This window comes from Podarcis muralis, chromosome 11, assembly GCF_964188315.1.
Source record: "Podarcis muralis chromosome 11, rPodMur119.hap1.1, whole genome shotgun sequence".
Classification (NCBI taxonomy): Eukaryota; Metazoa; Chordata; class Lepidosauria; order Squamata; family Lacertidae; genus Podarcis; species Podarcis muralis.
In genome coordinates this window covers 55,762,476-55,782,004 of record NC_135665.1, presented here as the reverse complement: position 1 = coordinate 55,782,004, position 19,529 = coordinate 55,762,476, and the positions used below count along the sequence as shown (strand labels likewise).

The 19,529-nt window shown below is 46.7% G+C and overlaps 1 protein-coding gene across 3 annotated transcripts in view; it reads left to right on the top strand.

The window, feature by feature from the left end:
- MAPK4 (mitogen-activated protein kinase 4) overlaps positions 1-19,529 on the top strand; it is a 91,785-nt gene that overhangs the window by 23,564 nt on the left and 48,692 nt on the right. Inside the window, exon 1 of one of the 3 annotated variants that reach the window (XM_077936489.1) lies at positions 19,303-19,366. The exons of the other annotated variants lie outside the window; for them this stretch is intronic. The gene's annotated coding sequence lies outside the window, so the exon portion shown is untranslated. Of the gene's footprint in view, positions 1-19,302; positions 19,367-19,529 lie in introns of those variants that run through there. 3 annotated transcript variants of the gene reach the window in all.

The window sequence follows — 19,529 nt, the reverse complement described above, 5'->3', positions numbered from 1 at the left end:
GTTGCGGCACTCATCTCGCTTTACTGGCCAAGGGAGCCGGCGTACAGCTTCTGGGTCATGTGGCCAGCATGACTAAGCCGCTTCTGGCGAACCAGAGCAGCGCACGGAAACGCCGTTTACCTTTCCGCCAGAGTGGTACCTATTTATCTACTTGCACTTTGACATGCTTTTGAACTGCTAGGTTGGCAGGAGCAGGGACTGAGCAATGGGAGCTCACCCCGTCACGGGGATTCGAACCGCCGACCTTCTGATCGGCAAGTCCTAGGCTCTGTGGTTTAACCCACAGCGCCACCCACGTCCCACCAGTGCAGAAATAGGACTGAATAAACCTTTGTGAGAGGTGACACTGACCAAGCTGATTGACGCCAAGGGCCTGTTGCTGGGACCACACTTGGCAGTTCTGCTGCATGGAGGTCACTTCTTATCTGTCCACCTCGCCCGTGGAAGACTATTTAGAGAGACTCTTCCTTAAGTACAGACAGCTGGCTGGAGTCCTCTTGTCTGCTCAGCTCACCATGTAGCACCAAAAATGCAGCACAGATGGGTTACCCATTTTAGCGACATTCCTTTTTAATTCCCCTCCACCTCCCCGCAAAGGTTAATGCTCCTAATCTCATTATTGCTGTAGGTGATTGCTCTGGGCTGCTGCTAAAGCTGGTTCCTTGGTACAACCTTTGATTTTTTTCCCCCCAGTGTGTCATGGGAACGGTGAAAAAGTCACTGGGTATATACAGTGTGTTCCGTCCTGTGCTATTTTAGGATTTTGATTTATGATGCAGACCTCTTTTCTTCTTCTAAAAATTTAATTCCTATAAGGAGATTGTGAAGTATTATTTATTATTTATTGAAATGCACACTGTATGTAGGAGTCTGCTTGGGAAGATAAGGTTTCTTCAAAAGATGCATCTCTGTGTGTTGTTCCATGTTTGTGCCTTCTTGGAAACCATATCCCCTTTTTCCCCTAATCTCTCAAGTGTGAGGACTGTCTGTAGTTATTCAGGGAGGGGGATATATTCTGTATGTTCTCAGAGGCACCCTTGCCTCTTGTTTCACATGTCAGCGCTGCTAAACTTTAGCCCCACAAATAGGAGCTGGCTGGGGCTGATGGAAGTTGGAAGGATTCATTAGTTGTGATTCCTGCAATTCAGGGGGTTGGACTAGATAATAAATAATAATAATAATAATAATAATAATAATAATAATAATAATAATAATATTTATACCCCACCCTCCCCAGCCAGAGCCAGGCTCAGGACAGCTAACATCAGTAAAATTACAATAGAAACATAAGGGGGGGGGGAGAGAGACCCAATTTAAAATACAGGTTAACATGCAATTTAAAAAGCAGCCTCGTTTTAAAAGTAGCCCATAAATCAAAACTGTAAGGGGAGGGAAGACATAAGGGTCAGACTGAGTCCAAACTTGAAATATACTCAGAGTTGAGTGTGGATTTCATGCTCTTTATTCAGCTCATAGTGGTGAGGAGGAATGGAAGTTCCCCCAAAGTGTCTGCTTTATATACATTATTTACACAATGGGCCCCGCGTGATTGGCTAATTCCGGGATTCTCCTGTAGGCCAATCAGGTTGCGGATTCACTTCCACCTGGAGCTGGATTGGGTGGCTCCTGTGGACCAATCAGACTGCTGCATTTTGGATCCTAGTCAGCTCAGTACATAACAAAACCAAAGGCCAGGCAGAACAGATGGTCAGCCCTTTCCAACTCTTCTATGATTCTGAAGGCCACAGATCCCCTCCCTTCCTTGATTTAAACCTGTTTCTCACCACCCACAAAGGGCAAAAAGCAGTCTGGGTGCTATATTGCTTGAGGAAACAACCCAGGAGGATAGGTTTGAGAAGCTTTCTTCACCCATTATTTCAACTCAGTATACTCCCAGCTGCAGTTCAGTGCTTTTAAAAGTCGGGAGGTGGAATCTCGCATTTTGCTCCTCTGAGTGGGTAGGGTTAATGGCACATTCCGAGACACCGTCTTCCAGAAATATATCCCGATATAGACTCAACTGTTTCTGTAGAGGAACTTTGAAAGTTCCCATTGGTGAGCTGTTTTGGAGCAACGGCCCCAGTTATGTAAAAGTTTACGAGATTACGAAAGACAAAAGAGTGCCTGCTGGCTCAGGGAAAATGTATTTCTGAGACTCTATTGCAATTTAGGTTGAAAGCTCGGTCAGGTTACTGGTGCCAGTTACCTTCTTACATAAGATGGGTGGGCGCAGCGGGCATTTTTTCAGCAGCATGGGCGATCTGAATGTGAACTTGCTGCGTTCAGGCTAACTGTACTTTTGCTTTTCTGAGCAGGTTGGCCATTAGAGCAGACAGTCCTATCTCTGGCGGACTCCTCTGTCTGAAGGGCTGTCCAGCATAATAATAATAATAATAATAATAATAATAATAATAATAATAATAAATTTGTACCCCGCCCATCTGGCTGGGTTTCCCCAGCCACTCTGGGCAGCTTCCAACAAAGATTAAAAATACATTAAAATGTCACACTTCCCTGAACAGGGCTGCCTTCAGATGTCTTCTAAATGTTGTTGTTGTTGTTGTGTAGTCGTTTAGTCGTGTCTGACTCTTCGTGACCCCATGGACCAGAGCACGGCAGGCACTCCTGTCTTCCACTGCCTCCCGCAGTTTGGTCAAACTCAGGCTGGTAGCTTCAAGAACACCATCCAACCATCTCGTCCTCTGTCATCCCCTTCTCCTTGTGCCCTCAACCTTTCCCAACATCAGCGTCTTTTCCAGGGAGTCTTCTCTTCTCATGAGGTGGCCAAAGTATTGGAGCCTCAGCTTCACGATCTGTCCTTCTAAATGTTAGGAGTTGTTTATCTCTTTGACGTCTGATGGGAGGGCGTTCCACAGGGCAGGTACCACTACCAAGAAGGCCTTCTGCCTGGTTCCCTGTAGTTTTGCTTCTCGCTGGAGCTCAGTGTCCGGGTAGAATGATGGGGGTGAAGACGCTCCTTCAGGTATACTGGGCCGAGGCCATTTAGGGCTTTAAAGGTCAACACCAACACTTTGAATTGTGCATTTGTAGGGTTGCCATATGTCCTCTTTTCCCAGAGCACGTCCTTTTTTTCATGGGTAGAGTCATCAAGCGATCCATAGAAGTTGGCAAATGTGTCCTCTTTTTGCTCTTCAAAATATGGCAACCCTAGATGTGACAAGGGGGCCCTTTGGCCCTTTGGGGGTTGCTGAATTACAACTCCCATAATCCCTGGCCATTGGCCATGCTTGCAAGGGATGATGGGAGTTGTAGTTCAGCAACATCTCAAGGCATAGGTGCCAACTCCCTGGGGCCCTGGGTGCCCAAGCACCCACAAAATTCTCCATGAAGGGACTGGGCACACACAAATTTCAGGGTCAGGGTCATGCATGCCACATGGCACCCATGGCCCCGGACACCCATGGTTGTGGGGCCAAGCCAGCACCCTTTCTGTCAAAGATTCTCCACACCTGAAGTTCCCTCTCAGTCGCTGGAGCAGTTTGTATTTATTTATTTATGGAATTATTTTATCATGCAGAATTGGCAAAGTTAACAACCAAAATAAGAGAACCTAATTCCTTTGTGGAAGAATGGAAGCCTTTTTTTGGGGGGGGGATGACTTAAATAAACACTATAGTATCAATTTGTGAGCAGGATTCATACTATGAACAGAAGGAATCTGAGATTTTGTATTGTTGTTATGGTAAAAGATATAGAAGACAGGGTGCAGCAAGGGGAAGAAATAAAAAATCACAGAAAATGGGGTGGGAAGTCAACAAAACGAAAGAAAAAAATATATTATGTACAGGTATTGGAGTGTCTATATTAAGCTTTGGAAAATTTAATAAAATATAACTGAGAGTGAGAAAGAAAGAAAGAAAGAAAGAAAGAAAGAAAGAAAGAAAGAAAGAAAGAAAAGAAAACCTCCACTCAGAAGGCTTGTTGAAAGGGGAGAGCTTTTTTATTTTTATTTTTTAAGAATCCTTTTAAACAAAAAGGAATATTTGGCGGCTAAGGAATGGCTAATCATATGAGTGTTCTTGGGGGCAAGGGACAATTTTGACTCCTGAGCCAATGTCTGATTTGTTGCTATATGTGTCTGTCATTATTGTCCCTCCCTTCCCAGCTGGAGAAGCTGATGAATGTTCACAGAAACATCACAGACATCTTGGCAACAGTGGGGGTCTCTGGGGAGGGAAGGAAAGGTCTTATTTAGGCACCGACTGCCCCAGAAATCTGACTCAGGATTTCCCAGCATGTAACTTCGGTCAAGCTGTTTGTGGGTGTAGTTCTCCTGCCCATCACCTCCAGCCTGCAAAGCTAAGATGACAGGACCTGTCTCACTGGCGCCATCTTGGCAGTTTTCTTCCCTCACGAAGGGTGTGAAAAACTAGGGCAGCCAACTGACTGAAAGACTTTGACTGCACTGTTCTAGCCATTTCTACTCAGAAGCAAGGCCCATTCAGTTCAATTGGATTTTCTTCCAGGTAAACGAGTAGAGGATGACAACTGCAGTCAGCTGTATCACTTTTTAACAGGGATACAGCTCGGTCCTAATCATGTCTACTCAGAGAAGCAGGTCCTGTTGAATTAAATGAGGCTCGATTTCAGGCAAGGGAGGATCGCAGCCTCGCATACATGGTGTGACACCACAGTAAAAGTGTTTCTGAGGTTCCCGAATGAAGTCCGATAATAATACTTAAGGAGAAAACGCATCCTCCTTTGCTAAGGGAAATTAAAATCTCCCAGTCTCCATAAAAGTGACATGGATGCCTGTTGCTTTGAGGTGCTCGAGTTAAAAAGAAAACAGGTGCGTGGGACCAAACTGCATGGAAACTGTGCTCCAATGTATTCCATTTTATGTATGCTATATTACATAAATAGTATAGGATTTAGGTCAAAACAACATCTTTGATCAACAATACATGGGTAATTGGCAAAAGGAACAGAGTATATTTACACCCGGGGGGGGGGCAGTGGTGAGAGAGAGAGACAGAAAGAACCAATATACAGTGGTACCTCGGGTTACATATGCTTCAGGTTACAGACGCTTCAGGTTACAGACTCCGCTAACCCAGAAATAGTACCTCAGGTTAAGAACTTTGCTTCAGGATGAGAACAGAAATTGTGCTCTGGTGGCGCGGCAGTAGCGGGAGGCCCCATTAGCTGAAGTGGTGCTTCAGGTTAAGAACAGTTTCAGGTTAAGAACAGACCTCCGGAATGAATTAAGTACTTAACCCGAGGTACCACTGTACTTCCTTAACAGAAAACTACTGCTATACTGGGGAGCTTTTCTTGAAAACTATCTAGAAGCTGGTTTGGGTAAGGCTGTCATATGTCCAGATTTTCGTGGGAGGAATTTCTGAAAGGCAGTGCTTTTTCCTGGATCTTAGGCAAGTCAATCAAAACATCATGTTCTGAAGGGGGGAGAAAGCTCAACAACTTTTTTGGGGGGGTGTCCTGGTTTTTACTTTTTGAAATATGGCAGTCCTGGTACTATTACTTCCCGTGGTCTGGAAAATACACTTCTGTTGATGCAACCTAGAATAGCATTACTCTTTTTTTCACTAGTGGGACTGGTTGGTTGAATCTGGCAGTTTTAGGCCCTTCAGATGTTGCTGGACTTCAGCTCCCATCATCCTTGACGTCAAACCATGCTGGCTGGAACTGATGGGAGTTGGAGTGCAACAACCTCTGGAGGGCTACACTCTCCCTACCCCTGCCATAGAAGGACCCAGGGGGGGGGGTCTGACCCTGTATAAGGTAGCTTCCTGCGCCAACACTAAAGCAAAAGAATCAGCTGTTGCTTATTTCTGTTCCTTGGCTGTTTGCGCTACTCTTGTTTGTTGCATATTGACATGGCATATTGACTAGCTTAAATGAGTGTTGAAAAACAACCTGCCTCTTGGCAAATCTTGACGCTTTGCCTTGAGCAGAGGTCAGTAGTCGCACACTCTTCCTGATGATTTGCAAGTGGTGATTTGTAGGTGCAATCGCTTTAAGCTGTAATTGATTGGATTGATTTTGTTGTTGCAGATGCCCGAGAGCCCCCCCCCCATTCCCAAGCCCCTTTCCTGGACCACTCTGCTTTCCATGCAGTAACAGCAAAGCCTATTTTTATGGCCAGGATAACTAAGGCTGCCATAAATAGCCTCTGAGCATCACTCCCTTTTTTCCCTTCTTTTTTTTCTGCTTGAAAGCAAATAGTTTTTGCAGGGCTCCTGTTGATGGATAGGGAGCCTTTTAAGTTAATTAAGGGTGCATCCGTGAGGCTCTTACTTTCTCAATTAGGGGCACTTAAGCAACTCAGACCATTGCTGCTTTTCCTGCTATCTTCCCTGGTGCACACTTTATTCCCTGCACTGTGATTGCCTGCATTGGTCCTAAAAAGGTAAAGGATAAAGGGACCCCTGACCATTAGGTCCAGTCGCGGACGACTCTGGGGTTGCAGCGCTCATCTCGCTTTACTGGCCGAGGGAGCCAGCGTACCGCTTCTGGGTCATGTGGCCAGCATGACTGGCAAACCAGAGCAGTGCACGGAAACGCCATTTACCTTCCCGCCGGAGCGGTACCTATTGATCTACTTGCACTTTGACGTGCTTTCAAACTGCTAGGTTGGCAGGAGCAGGGACTGAGCAACGGGAGCTCACCCCGCCGCGGGGATTCGAACCGCCGACCTTCTGATCGGCAAGTTCTAGGCTCTGTGGTTTAACACACAGCGCCACCTGACTGCTTTATATGGTCAGGGAAAAAGCAGGCAGTCTTGGACTATATGCCAATGCAGAATGCAGGTGGGGATGTGGGATGCATGACTGAGTATTCCCCAGCATTAAAAAGAAGAAGAAGAAAAGCCAATTTTCCTCAGCAAAGCTAGCTAGCTTGCCTGCACAGTGATGCTAGCATGCCTGCTTCCTGAGTTGCTAGTTTTCAGGTGGAGTGGGTGGGAGGGGAAAATTGTTTTCTTTTCTCCAATGTATCATATGGTAGGGTTGCATTCAACAAGATCATAACTGGGGCCTGAACTCACGAACAGCGTGGAGTGCTCGTTATTTTATTATTTATTCTTTAACAGCATTTATCCACCACCCCTAGCAGTTTTCCAGCTTACGGTAACATGCAACTGCAAACCATCAAACAAGTCCTAACTGAGCCCATAGAAGGCAATTGCAAGAACTTTCTGACAGAAAGTGCTGTTCTACAGTGGAATGAATGGGTTCCCACGACGGATGGTTGTGGACTCTCTCTCCTTGGAGGTTTTTAAGCAGAGGTTGCATAGCCCTCGGTCATGGATACTTGACAGTGGTACCTCGGGTTACATACGCTTCAGGTTACAGACGCTTCAGGTTACAGACTCCGCTAACCCAGAAATAGTACCTTGGGTTAAGAACTTTGCTTCAGGATGAGAACAAAAATCGGTGGCGCGGCAGCAGCAGGAGGCCCCATTAGCTAAAGTGGTACCTCAGGTTAAGAACAGTTTCAGGTTAAGGACGAACCTCCAGAACGAATTAAGTACTTAACCCGAGGTACCACTGTAGTTCATATCCCTGCATTGCAGGGACTTGGACGATGGTTCTCAGGTGTCCCTTCTAAGTCTACGGTTCTGTGATTCTCTGTCTTCCATCCAGGGCATGATCTGTTAAGTTGTGGGTGAACATATCAGACGACACAGCGATTCTTCAAACAGCTCTTGTTTATTCACAGGCCAGAACAGAACTGAACTGAAGGGTTCAGCCAGCCTGCTTATATAGAGCTCCACTGGAACGCAACAGTAACCATTTTCTGTAACTATCCAATCACTGAACGTCACTTTCGATCCCTTATTTGCATATGTGGACCTGAACTATCTACAGTATCCCCCTGCTGGCCCAGGGTGAGAACTTCAGTACATAACATGATCAAAGTCCAGCCAGACAAAAACAGTCTACACAGAAGTGAAACAAGGACAATGACTGGTATGGTTCAGGAGAGCCTATGTGGTTGGGAAGGGGGGTGGGGCGTTGCCTAGGCAAAGTCTCAAGGGCCAAGTAGAGAAACCTTCTTTGGCCCTTGAGCTTGAGGTTCCCCACTCCTTTCCTAACACATCCCTTCCTGGTAATGTGCGAATCGGTCCTGAGCTTGCTGGATTTTGTTGTCTCTGCTCTGAGCTTCTGCATGCTGAAGCTTCCCACTCACTTCTAGACATTGAAAGAGACTCAAGACCTTGCAGAGCTGCTGCTGCTGCGCACATCAGCAGATCTTCACAGATTCTCCTTCCCACGCCTGACGGAAATCGATCCAGGGAAGGCTGTTTGCTAACATCACCTTGTCGAGCCCTCGACTGTTGATGCTACGGCTGATTATTCCTCTCTGCCAGTGCTGGATTCAGCATGTGTGTTTTACTCTTCTCCAGAGGAAGTGGAGGCCTTGCTTTGGAAAAATGCGACCTTTCCCTCCTCTGGGCTGGGCTTCGCCCTTTGAAAGCGCAACCAGCTATATCGCATGCTGCGCCCTTATAAACTGGAGAGAAAATTGTAAACTTCACACTTGTTGTGGTATTCTTAATAATGCCATTTGGTTGCCATAGAAACGTATTTTCTGAGCATTTTCTGGAGAGCATAGGGGGAGAGGAGGCAATGGGAAGAAGAAGGCAGGTTTGTTCTCAGGTCAGATCTGAAGGATGAACTTGGCACGTCAGTCTACTAAATCATACCCAGAGTAAACTCATTGAAATCAATTGACAATCTAGTTTTAAGAACATTAAGAAAAGCCCGCTAGATCAGGCCAGTGGACCATCTAGTATATTTCTGGGTTTTTGCCATGCGCGCATGCCCAGAAGCGCTCTACCGCCGTGCGCATGTCCGCAGAAGCGGTCCCTCTATTTGCGGATACTTTGGGATCCCGTCCACAACTGGAGGTACCATTGCATCATCATCATCATCATCATCATCATCATCATCATCATTATTATTATTTCTGGACCAGAGACCCACCTCTGCTTCCCCGGCTGCAACATGGGACCCACTTCTACTTTTGATTCGTACTTAATACAGTGGTACCTCTGGTTACGAACTTAATTTGTTCAGGAGGTCCGTTCTCAACTCGAAACCGTTCTTAACCTGAGGTGCACTTTCGCTAATGGGGCCTCCCACTGTGCACACACCTCTGGTGTGCGATTTCTGCTCGCATCCCAGGGCAAAATTCGCAACCAGGAACACCTACTTCTGGGTTAGCGGAGCTCATAACCTGAAGCATTCACAAGGAGGAGGGTTCGTAACCAGAGATATTACTGTAGTGCTAATAATGCACATTATTCATCTTGGAGTGGCAATTCACAGAGCAGTATGCCTAGCATTAGTCCAGCATTACTCCTGAAGGAAAACTAGCCCTGCAAAGTGGCAAGAGAAAGACAAGCATTTGGCCAGAAATGTGTATCTTATTAAAAAAAAGCTCCTGCCTTTCTTCCGTCATGTTGCAGCGCTTGTGGAAATCTGTAAAATGAGCATCTCATCAAAAGAATGTCTTCTACTCCAGACACACATGTAGTTCTCCTTTGTTCTGGTCGGCCTAACATGGAATCCAGCCTGGTAGCAACAGCTGTGTTGTGGCACGTCTGATGTGGCCTTGTGCATCCCCATAGGTCGAGGACCTATGCGCTAGACCACAACCTGCCTACAAATTTCCACCATAGAAATGAGTCGTGCGCACAACAAGAATACAAGAGTCAACAATCTCTGGTTTAAATAAGAAATGGAATGAATGAATGAGTCATAATAATGATACGCTGCTTTTGTATTTTCCATTAAGGCATTTCATAAACCCAGTTGCGGGATCAAAATGGAAGGGGAGGGGGAACGAGAGAGTGGGTGGAATTCAGTAGTGTGTTTCAGCTTGCCAGACGGGAGCTATCTCCCACTTGGACTACTGCATTGCGCTCTACGTGGGGCTACCTTTGAAGGTGACCCGGAAACTGCAATTAATCCAGAATGTGGCAGCTAGATTGGTGACTGGGTGTAGCCACCGGGACCACATAACACCGGTCCTGAGAGATCTGCATTGGCTCCCAGTATGTTTCTGAGCACAATTCAAAGTGTTGCTGCTGACCTTTAAACAGTGGCGTAGTGTGGGGGGTGCAGGGGGGGTCGGCCGCACCGGGCGCAACATCTGGGGTTAGGGCAAATCCACAGGTTAGGGGGCGCAAATCCACGGGTTAGGGGGCGCAAATCCACGGGTTAGGGGGCGCAAATTACTTGCCTTGCCCCGGGTGCTGACAACCCACGCTACGCCACTGCCTTTAAAGCCCTAAACGGCCTCGGCCCAGTATTCCTGAAGGAGTCTCCACCCTCATCGTTCAGCCCAGATACTGAGATCCAGCACCGAGGGCCTTCTGGCGGTTCCCTCGTTGTGAGAAGTGAGGTTACAGGGAACCAGACGGAGGGCCTTCCCGGTAGTGGCACCCGCCCTGTGGAACACCCTCCCATCAGATGTCTGTAGTTTCCTTCTTCACAGAGCTGCACTTCCTAACACTCTTACCAGACTATAGTTCCCAGGGTTCTTTGGGGGGTGGGGAATGTGCTTTAAATGCTTCATCTTTTCTTTTTGGCAGAAGGCAGCTGCCACAGTGGGAGGGGTGTGATTTGCACCTGAATAAAATGTCCTTAAGGGGAAGACCTGCCAATGGGGTTTTGGTTCTGGGTCTGACACAGCCCTATTTGGAGGTAGAAAGGATTCCCCCCCCCTTCCCAAACCCCAATATTATTAGTGAGCATTCTTTGCTTGTACCTGTTCCTTAGGGCAGACTTTCCCATCCATTTGCCCTCCAGCTGTTTTGGACTACAACTCCCATCAGCCCCAGCCAGCACACCTCATGGGAGTTGTAGTGTAAAACAGCTGCAGGGTGCCAGGTTGGCAAATGCTGGCTTTAGGGCTGCTCAGTTTGTCATAAGATCTTCATTGGCTCCCAGTACGTTTCTGAGCACAATTCAAAGTGTTGGTGCTGACCTTTAAAGCCCTAAACTGCCTCGGTCCTGTATACCTGAAGGAGCATCTCCACCCTCATCGTTCTGCCCGGACGCTGAGGTCCAGCTCTGAGGGCCTTCTGGCAGTTCCCTTGCTGCAAGAAGTGAGGTTACATGGAACCAGGCAGACGGCCTTCTCGGTAGTGGCACCTGCCCTGTGGAACGCCCTCCCAGCAGATGTCAAGGCAATAAACAACTATTTTACTTTTAAAAGACACTGAAGGCAGCCCTGATTAGGGAAGTTTTTAATGTCTGATGCTGTATTGTTTTTAATATTCGGTTGGAAGCCGCCCAGAGTGGCTGGGGAAACCCAGCCAGATGGGCGGGGTATAAATAATAAATTATTATTATTATTATATTATTATCGATCCCACCGTCCTCCCCACTCTAGTACTGTTCTGGGGCTTCATCAGCCTAATTTCAGGAAGCACACAAGGAGAAGAAAGGAAGGGGAAGCCCTATTGTGCAAACTCAGTTTCTCTGACGGCACCAGGTCCACCGGCAGACCAACTCTGTGTTGCAAAGATGTTTGCAGATGTGACATGAAGGCTGGCAACATCTACAAGGAAATCCCTTGTAGACAACTGCAGTGCCTAGAGACAGACAGTCAGATCATGCATCCACAGCAATGACCAGAGGATGAATGACTGCCAGGAGGAGTGCAGAGAGAAGAAATTCTGTGCTGCATCTGCGGCAGTGCAACCGGACGCCTTCAGCTGCCCCAGCTGCAACAAAACATGTCTCTCCCACATTGGTCTCTACAGCCACAAAAGGCGCTGTAACCTTCCAGCGGTTTGACTTCACCCCCAAAGGCGCACTCCTCCGTTGTCTCCTGAAAGAGACGGCTGCCAGTAGTTCTGCTGTTGGAGCTCATAGTGCGAATCCTGCCCAGTGTCTTTCTTCGGGAAGGCTTGCTTTGTGTGCAGGAGTCCTGAGGTTAAATCAGCACCACTTCCACAAAGGGCTGGGAATGTCCCCCAATGTTCCTACTGAAGGATATTGTTTCTAGGAGTTTAAAGATTATGCGTGGGATGGATAATTCTCAGCCTTGCATTAGGGGAATTGAAAGCTGCGCATGGCGTGATGCTTTTAAAAGATTCTCTGAGATCATGGATGTTTGCAGAAATGTTTGTAAATCTGATAAAGAACATTTTCCCGGCAAAGCAGCTGCCGTTCCTGCCGAGGGCTGCTCTTTACCAATCTAATTTGTGCCGCACACACTCTGCATAGGCGGGTGCGATATACACAAGCCAATATCTGTGCCAAACCCTCAGTGATAGAAGATGTCTGGGTGGGGAAACCCAACAGAATTATTTCAAGGAAAGCTTTGGCTTTGAGACCAGTTCTCTTGTCATTGGTTATTACAGTAGTACCTCAGGTTAAGTACTTAATTCGTTCCGGAGGTCCGTTCTTAATCTGAAACTGTTCTTAACCTGAAGCACCACTTTAGCTAATGAGGCCTCCTGCTGCTGCCGTGCCGCCGCAGCACGATTTCTGTTCTCATCCTGAAGCAAAGTTCTTAACCCAAGGTAATATTTCTGGATTAGCAGAGTCTGTAACCTGAAGCGTATGTAACCTAAGGTACCACTGTACCTATATCCCAGTTCTATTCCAAGGCAGGGATGTGGACCTCCAGATGTTGATAGACTACAAGTCCCATGGACCCTGGACCATTGGCCTTATGCTGGCTGAAATCTAGTAACATCTGGAGGGTGATGGGTTTACAAGCTCTGCTGTAAGGAGCTGAAGGCAGCTTATAACACCATACATTCAAAGCACGTGTAAAGCACGTTCCCTACTCCCCAGAAAAGAATCCGTGGGCTTTCTTTAGATTTGAAGGGTTGTATTCAACTAACTCCCCCCCCCCCAATTTTTTTTATTCATTTTATAACGCAAATAAAGAACACAAACAGAAAAACAAACAATGCAAACAAATTCTTGTCATATCCTTATTTTGTATTCAACTAACTTTTACTCAGAGTAGACCCATTTAAAATAAATGGCAGCAACTACGTAGTTAGGGCCATTAATTCTGGTGTGTCTGCTCTGAGCTGAATGCAACCCAAAGTAATTGACATTCTCAGCCTTAGCAAAACACAGTCTCTTCCTGGAACCCTTTTTCTGCAAAGCCATCAGCCGTGACCTCATTAGCAGCCCTGCCTCTGTTTCCTCTTTGTCTCCTTGGCAAAGGTGCCTCAGGCCCAGCCTGTCTAAGTAAGTAAGTAAGTAAGTAAAATAAAGTAAGTAAGTAAGTAAAATAAAGTAAGTAAGTAAGTAAGTAAGTAAGTAAAATAAAGTAAGTAAGTAAAATAAAGTAAGTAAGTAAGTAAGTAAAATAAGTAAGTAAAATAAAGCAAGTAAGTAAAATAAAGCAAGTAAGTAAAATAAAGTAAGTAAGTGGAATAAAGTAAGTAAGTAAGTAAAATAAATAAATAAATATCTGCATGATGTAATGGTTTGGCTTCCCTGACAAAGCCTGCAGGCTTGCAGCCAAGAGTCAGGCTGAAGCGCCGTGCTTTGGGATGATTTACTGCTGAACCTTGAATTCAGTGGAAGCTCTGCCCGGTTATTATGCCCGCAATGTATTAGGCCAGACACCCTTTCAAAAAGCTGTAGGGGGGAAAGCCCAGGATGGACAGCTCGTAATGCAGAGCCCATTAGCCAAGTGTGACAGGGCCTTTGGCTAGAGTGCTTAGGGATTTGGCAATCTCACAAGGCACAAGGACAGGAGATTTAAAAGGCAGCTGAACCTTCGTCAGTTCGACCTGCTTGCAGTCATACGATGGCCGCAGCCATGAATCTTCTCTGTAGCTGAAGAACTGGCCGGAGAGGTGGAAATGCTGGAAAGGAGATACATGATTGGGTTCCTCTCAAGGAGATGGACCTTTGCCTCTGTGAAACACTTTCCATCGGTTTCTGTCAATGTCAACAGGTGGTTGTTGTTGACATCCATTTGTCTCGAGAGAACATGGATTGCGCCTCTGGGGGTGAAGTCAAACTGCTGCGTTAGCAACACCAAAGTGACCTTCCTGTGGTGCAAGCCTGGGCAGTGTGTCTGGAGGTTCTGGGCTGCCAAGATGACAGGACCCCCCTCTCAGCCTCACTGATGTAGTCCAAAAAAAAGCAGAGCAATACGTCTGGCATCAGCTTGGCTGCAGGAGTTGCTGGAAAGAGGCGTACAAGGCACCATCCAACTGTCTTAGGGATTCCACTCCAGATTTATTCCTTAGCCTTTTCTCCCAGTACGTTTCCGAGCACAATTCAAAGTGTTGGTGCTGACCTTTAAAACCCTAAACGGCCTCGGTCCTGTATACCTGAAGGAGCGTCTCCACCCCCATCGTTCTGCCCAGACACTGAGGTCCAGTGCCGAGGGCTTTCTGGCGGTTCCCTCTCTGCAAGAAGCCAAGTTACAGGGAACCAGGCAGAGGGCCTTCTTGGTAGTGGCGCCTGCCCTGTGGAACGCCCTCCCACCAGATGTCAAAGAGGAAAATAACTAAATACAGGTACCACTGTACTATTTCTTTCTACAGATCCTTGAGGGGGGAAATCCACTGGAATGCAGCAGTGAACTTCGGTTACCTTAAATCAAAGTTATGATGGCTAACCATAAAACATATTTTTTTTTGTGTGTAAATGGAAGGGGTGCCCTCAGCAATGCTTTTTTTCCCTTTGCAAAAAAGAAAAACCAAACCGCTGTGCTTTTTGAGCCAGAAGAAAAGAATTGTACAGAAAAGGGCAGCATTTGGGACTTTTTAGTTTAGGGAAAAGATGAGTAACAGGAGACATGACAGAAATTTATAAAATTACATACGGCATCAAGAAAGTGGACAGAGAAAAGACATTCAATGAATGTTGGTTTTAAAAGTGGATTAGACAAAATTCCTAAAGAAGGCTATCAGTGGCTATCTGAATGCCACAAAGTGTTAGTGCTGACCTTTAAAGCCCTAATCGGCCTCGGTCCAGTATACCTGAAGGAGCATCTCCACCCCCATCGTTCTGCCCGGACACTGAGGTCCAGTGCCGAGGGCCTTTGGTGGTTCCCTCCCTGCGAGAAACCAAGTTACAGGGAACCAGGCAGAGGGCCTTCTCGGTAGTGGCGCCTGCCCTGTGGAACGCCCTCCCACCAGATGTCAAAGAGAAAAATAACTACCGGACTTTTAGAAGATATCTGAAGGCAGCCCTGTTTAGGGAAGCTTTTAATGTTTAATAGGTTATTGTATTTTAATATTCTGTTAGAAGCAGCCCAGAGTGGCTGTGGAAACCCAGCCAGAAGGGCGGGGTATAAATGATAAATTATTATTATTGTATTATTATTCCTCTGAAGATACTGTAAGTGTGGTATACTGTATTTTTTGCTCTATAAGACTCACTTTTTCCCTCCTAAAAAGTAAGGGGGAATGTGTGTGCGTCTTATGGAGCGAATGCAGGCTGCGCAGCTATCCCAGAAGCCAGAACAGCAAGAGGGATTGCTGCTTTCACTGTGCAGCGGTCCCTCTTGCTGTTCTGGCTTCTGAGATTCAGACATTTTTTTTTCTTGTTTTCCTCCTCCAAAAATTAGGTGCATCTTGTGGTCTGGTGCGTCTTATAAAGCGAAAAATACGGTAATTAAGGGTCCCTTGTGAAAACTGTCCACCTCCTCAAGGGCCTGAATCCAAAAGCCAGCCGCAACCCGTTGGCTATGCTCCCTGGGATTCTCATGTCCAGCCTCTGACTTATTGTTTGGCCTTGGGGAAGTGATAAGCAGCATGGAGTTCTAACTCCCAAATGGCTTCTACACTTAGAAGTGTGCTGAGTTCCAACAGTTAAATCCAGTGCTTCCCTAGCACCAGACATCCAGCTGGTGGCTGGGTATTTGGGAAGTGTTGTGCAAAGCAGGAATTGTTGTTGTTGTTGTTTAGTCGTTTAGTCGTGTCCAACTCTTTGTGACCCCATGGACCAGAGCACGCCAGGCACCTCTGTCCTCCACTACCTCCCGCAGTTTGGTCAAACTCATGCTGGTAACCTCGAAAACACTATCCAACCATCTCGTCCTCTGTCGCCCCCTTCTCCTTGTGCCCTCCATCTTTCCCAGCATCATTGTCTTCTCCAGGGAGTCTTCTCTTCTCACGAGGTGGCCACAGTACTGGAGCCTCAGCTTCACGATCTGTCCTTCCAGTGAGCACTCAGGGCTGATTTCCTTTAGAATGGATACGTTTGATCTTCTTGCAGTCCATGGGACTCTCAAGAGTCTCCTCCAGCACCATAATTCAAAAGCATCAATTCTTCGGCGATCAGCCTTCTTTATGGTCCAGCTCTCACTCCCATACATCACCACTGGGAAAACCATGGCTTTAACTATACGGACCTTTGTTGGCAAGGTGACGTCTCTACTTCTCAAGATGCTGTCTAGGCCTGTCATTGCCCTTCTCCCAAGAAGCAGGCGTCTTTTAATTTCCAAAATGGTCTCGTGGGCCAAATGGGGAGGAGGTCTGGTGGGCCATAAATGGCCTGAGGGATGGAGGTTCCCTACTGTTGGTGTAATAACCCTGGTCTACTTTGCACCTTGTTGCCTTGCATATCTGCAGCGTTGGTGATGTCTAATGAATAGTGGGACCATAGCTGTCAACTTTTCCCTTTTTTTAAGGGAAATTCCCTTATTCCGAATAGGATTCCTCGCAAGAAAAGGGGAAAAGTTGACAGCTATGTGTGGGACAGCGTAGATCTTCACCAACCTTCATGACTTCATGATGTGGGTTGGTGAAAGGTATGGCTGGGAGAACTGTTTCAGCCTGAGGATGTGGGTGTGGAAAGGGCCTGAGGCGAAAAGTAGGCACAGCCACAAATGTAAATATTACCTATGTGACGTAGGCTAGCTTCTGCATTCACCCATCCATCTTTGCTCTACATCCAGCCAAGCAAAAAGCATTTTCAGAGCTCAAGGGCTGAATCTACTTTGATCTGTACAAACTTTATTAACTCAGCTACCCATTGTCAAAGGCTCGCAGCTCTACAGCTGGTGTCACATTTTGATAACACATTTTTAATGTTATATGCGACCAGTGTAGATCTGTCGCTTTCGAGGAAGCTGGTAAAATGTGGCTTGAATGAGGTAACTGGTTGACTGACTGAACCCGTAGAGAACTCATTAATGGTTCCTTGTCACCTTGGGGAAAAGTGACAAGTGGGGTACTGCAGTGTTCTGTCCTGGGTCCGTTATTGTTCAATGTCTTTATAAACGACTTGGATGAAGAAATTGAGGGGATGCTCATCAAATTTGCAACTGGGAGGGAGACGAAGCCAAGCCTTATGAGGAATGGTTGAAGGAGCTGGATATGTTTAGCCTAGAGAAGAGGAGACAGAGAAGAGATATGATCGCTATCTTCAAAAATCTCAAGGGCTGTCCCATGGTAGATGGAGCAAGCTTGTTTTCTCCTGCTCTGGAGAGTAGGACTTGAATCTATGGCTCCAACTTACAAGAAAGGAGATTCCAACTAAACATCAGGAAAAAACTTTCTGACAGTAAGAGCTGTTTGACAGTGGAACAGTCTCCCTCAGGAGGTTGTGGACTCTCCTCCTTTGGAGGTTTAGAAGCAGAGGTTAGATGGTCATCTGTCATGGATACTTTAGTTGAAATTCCTTCCTGCTCTACAATTGTATGATTCTATGATTCTGTGATCCTGGCAGCCAGAAGCACTCAAGGGGCGTGTGAAGGAGGACCAGCAGGGGGCACTCATGGGTAGGCAGTGTGCCCTCAAGAGAGTCTCAAGGGCCAGATAGAAAGCCTTGGTGGGCCACATGCAGCACCTTGGCCTGACCTTCACCACCCCTGGCGCAAGGGCTTGTGTGGCACCTAAAAACTGGCGACAGTGCCCAGCACCCGTCTCTCTTACAGTTCTGCTGGGGCCTGCTGAAATAGCTGTTGCATTTTTCACCCCCCTAGTTGGCCTCTGTTCATTTGGCACAGGAATGGGTTGCTAAACATAGCCTGCGCGATCAGTCAGCGCTGCAGAAATGCAGAGATCATTATCAGAGGCAGACTTCTAGTTGCATTCACTTGAGGAGTACACGCCAGAGCGACCTGGCGGTGCTGAGCTTTGGGAAAGCACTTCAAGATGCGGGCGTTTGAATCGATATGTTTTGTAATTCAGCTCCTGTTCCAGCTCAGCTATGGTAAAAACACACACCAAAAAACCCAAGGCTTTGCTTCCGTTCCACTTCGTGTCGCCTGCATTTTTGCTTCAACTTTTTCTCATAACAAGATTCTGTTATGAAACTGGACTGGGCTGGGATGCCCTGAAGTCAGGTTTTATCAGCCTGCTGTCCTGCAAGGATATATATATATATTGTGGGTAGATTTGGGACTTAGCCATGCCTATCTCCAGCACAGGATTGAAGCCTTAATGAGAGAGGTGGCATTTCATGGTTCATTTTGATAAATCCAAGGCCTCGCCTGGTACTCTGGAGAGAAGGAAGAACTGCTGTTGGCACAGGGCGCCTGAATGGAGTCTAGGTGGCTGACATTTTTAGAGCAAAACTTTAGGGTGATTACTTTTCCACCAAAATCTGCAAGAAATGCCTCTCAGTTTCTAATTTAGTGTAATTAAAAAACAAAAAAATACCTTCGTGCAACCTGAACAAACAGGGAACACCAGACCCTCCTAAAGGTAAAGGTAAAGGGCCCCCTGACCATTAGGTCCAGTCGTGACAGACTCTGGGGTTGCAGCGCTCATCTCGCTTTATTGGCCGAGGGAGCCGGAGTACAGCTTCTGGGTCACGTGGCCAGCATGACTGAGCCGCTTCTGCTGAACCAGAGCAGTGCACAGAAACAGCTTTTACCTTCCTGCTGGAGTGGTACCTATTTATCTACTTGCACTTTGACGTGCTTTTGAACTGCTAGGTTGGCAGGAGCAGGGACAGAACAACGGGAGCTCACCCCGTCGCGGGGATTTGAACCACTAACCTTCTGATCGGCAAGCCCTAGGCTCTGTGGTTTAACCCACAGCGCCACCCACATCCCTCCTAAATATACCTAAATCTTAAAGTTTTACAGACAGCTTTGTACAATATCCAGAGACTTTCAAATACATCTTACCATTACCGTCCCTTTGAGTTTTATGGTGCTGATAGGGAGGGAAAGTGGATTTCTCCTCCTTTTCCCTAACATGCTCCTACTTCTCATTGCTCATTCCCCTCACCTCAAGCACAGTCCTCCAGAGAGACAGCCATGTCTGGGGGGAAAAACTGGAGAGATGCTAGCAGGCAGTATACACAATACTGAGGTGGTCTGGCTAGGAGTAAAGCAGTTTCTTATCTTTCTTTTCTTTTATTTCCACAGTTCAGAGAGAGCCACAGAGAGCCATGCAGAGCAGACCCAATCTATTTTGCTAGCTGAGGTAAAGCAGCAAATATTAACCCCCCTCCCAAGTCAAGGTGCAGAGATCAGATTATTTTGGCACCTGAACACAGAAAACCTCACAGATTCCTCTCCCCTTCCCTGCCAGTAAGAATACAACCATAAAAAAACTAAATAAATAACAATTTGCTTCTCCTTCAGTG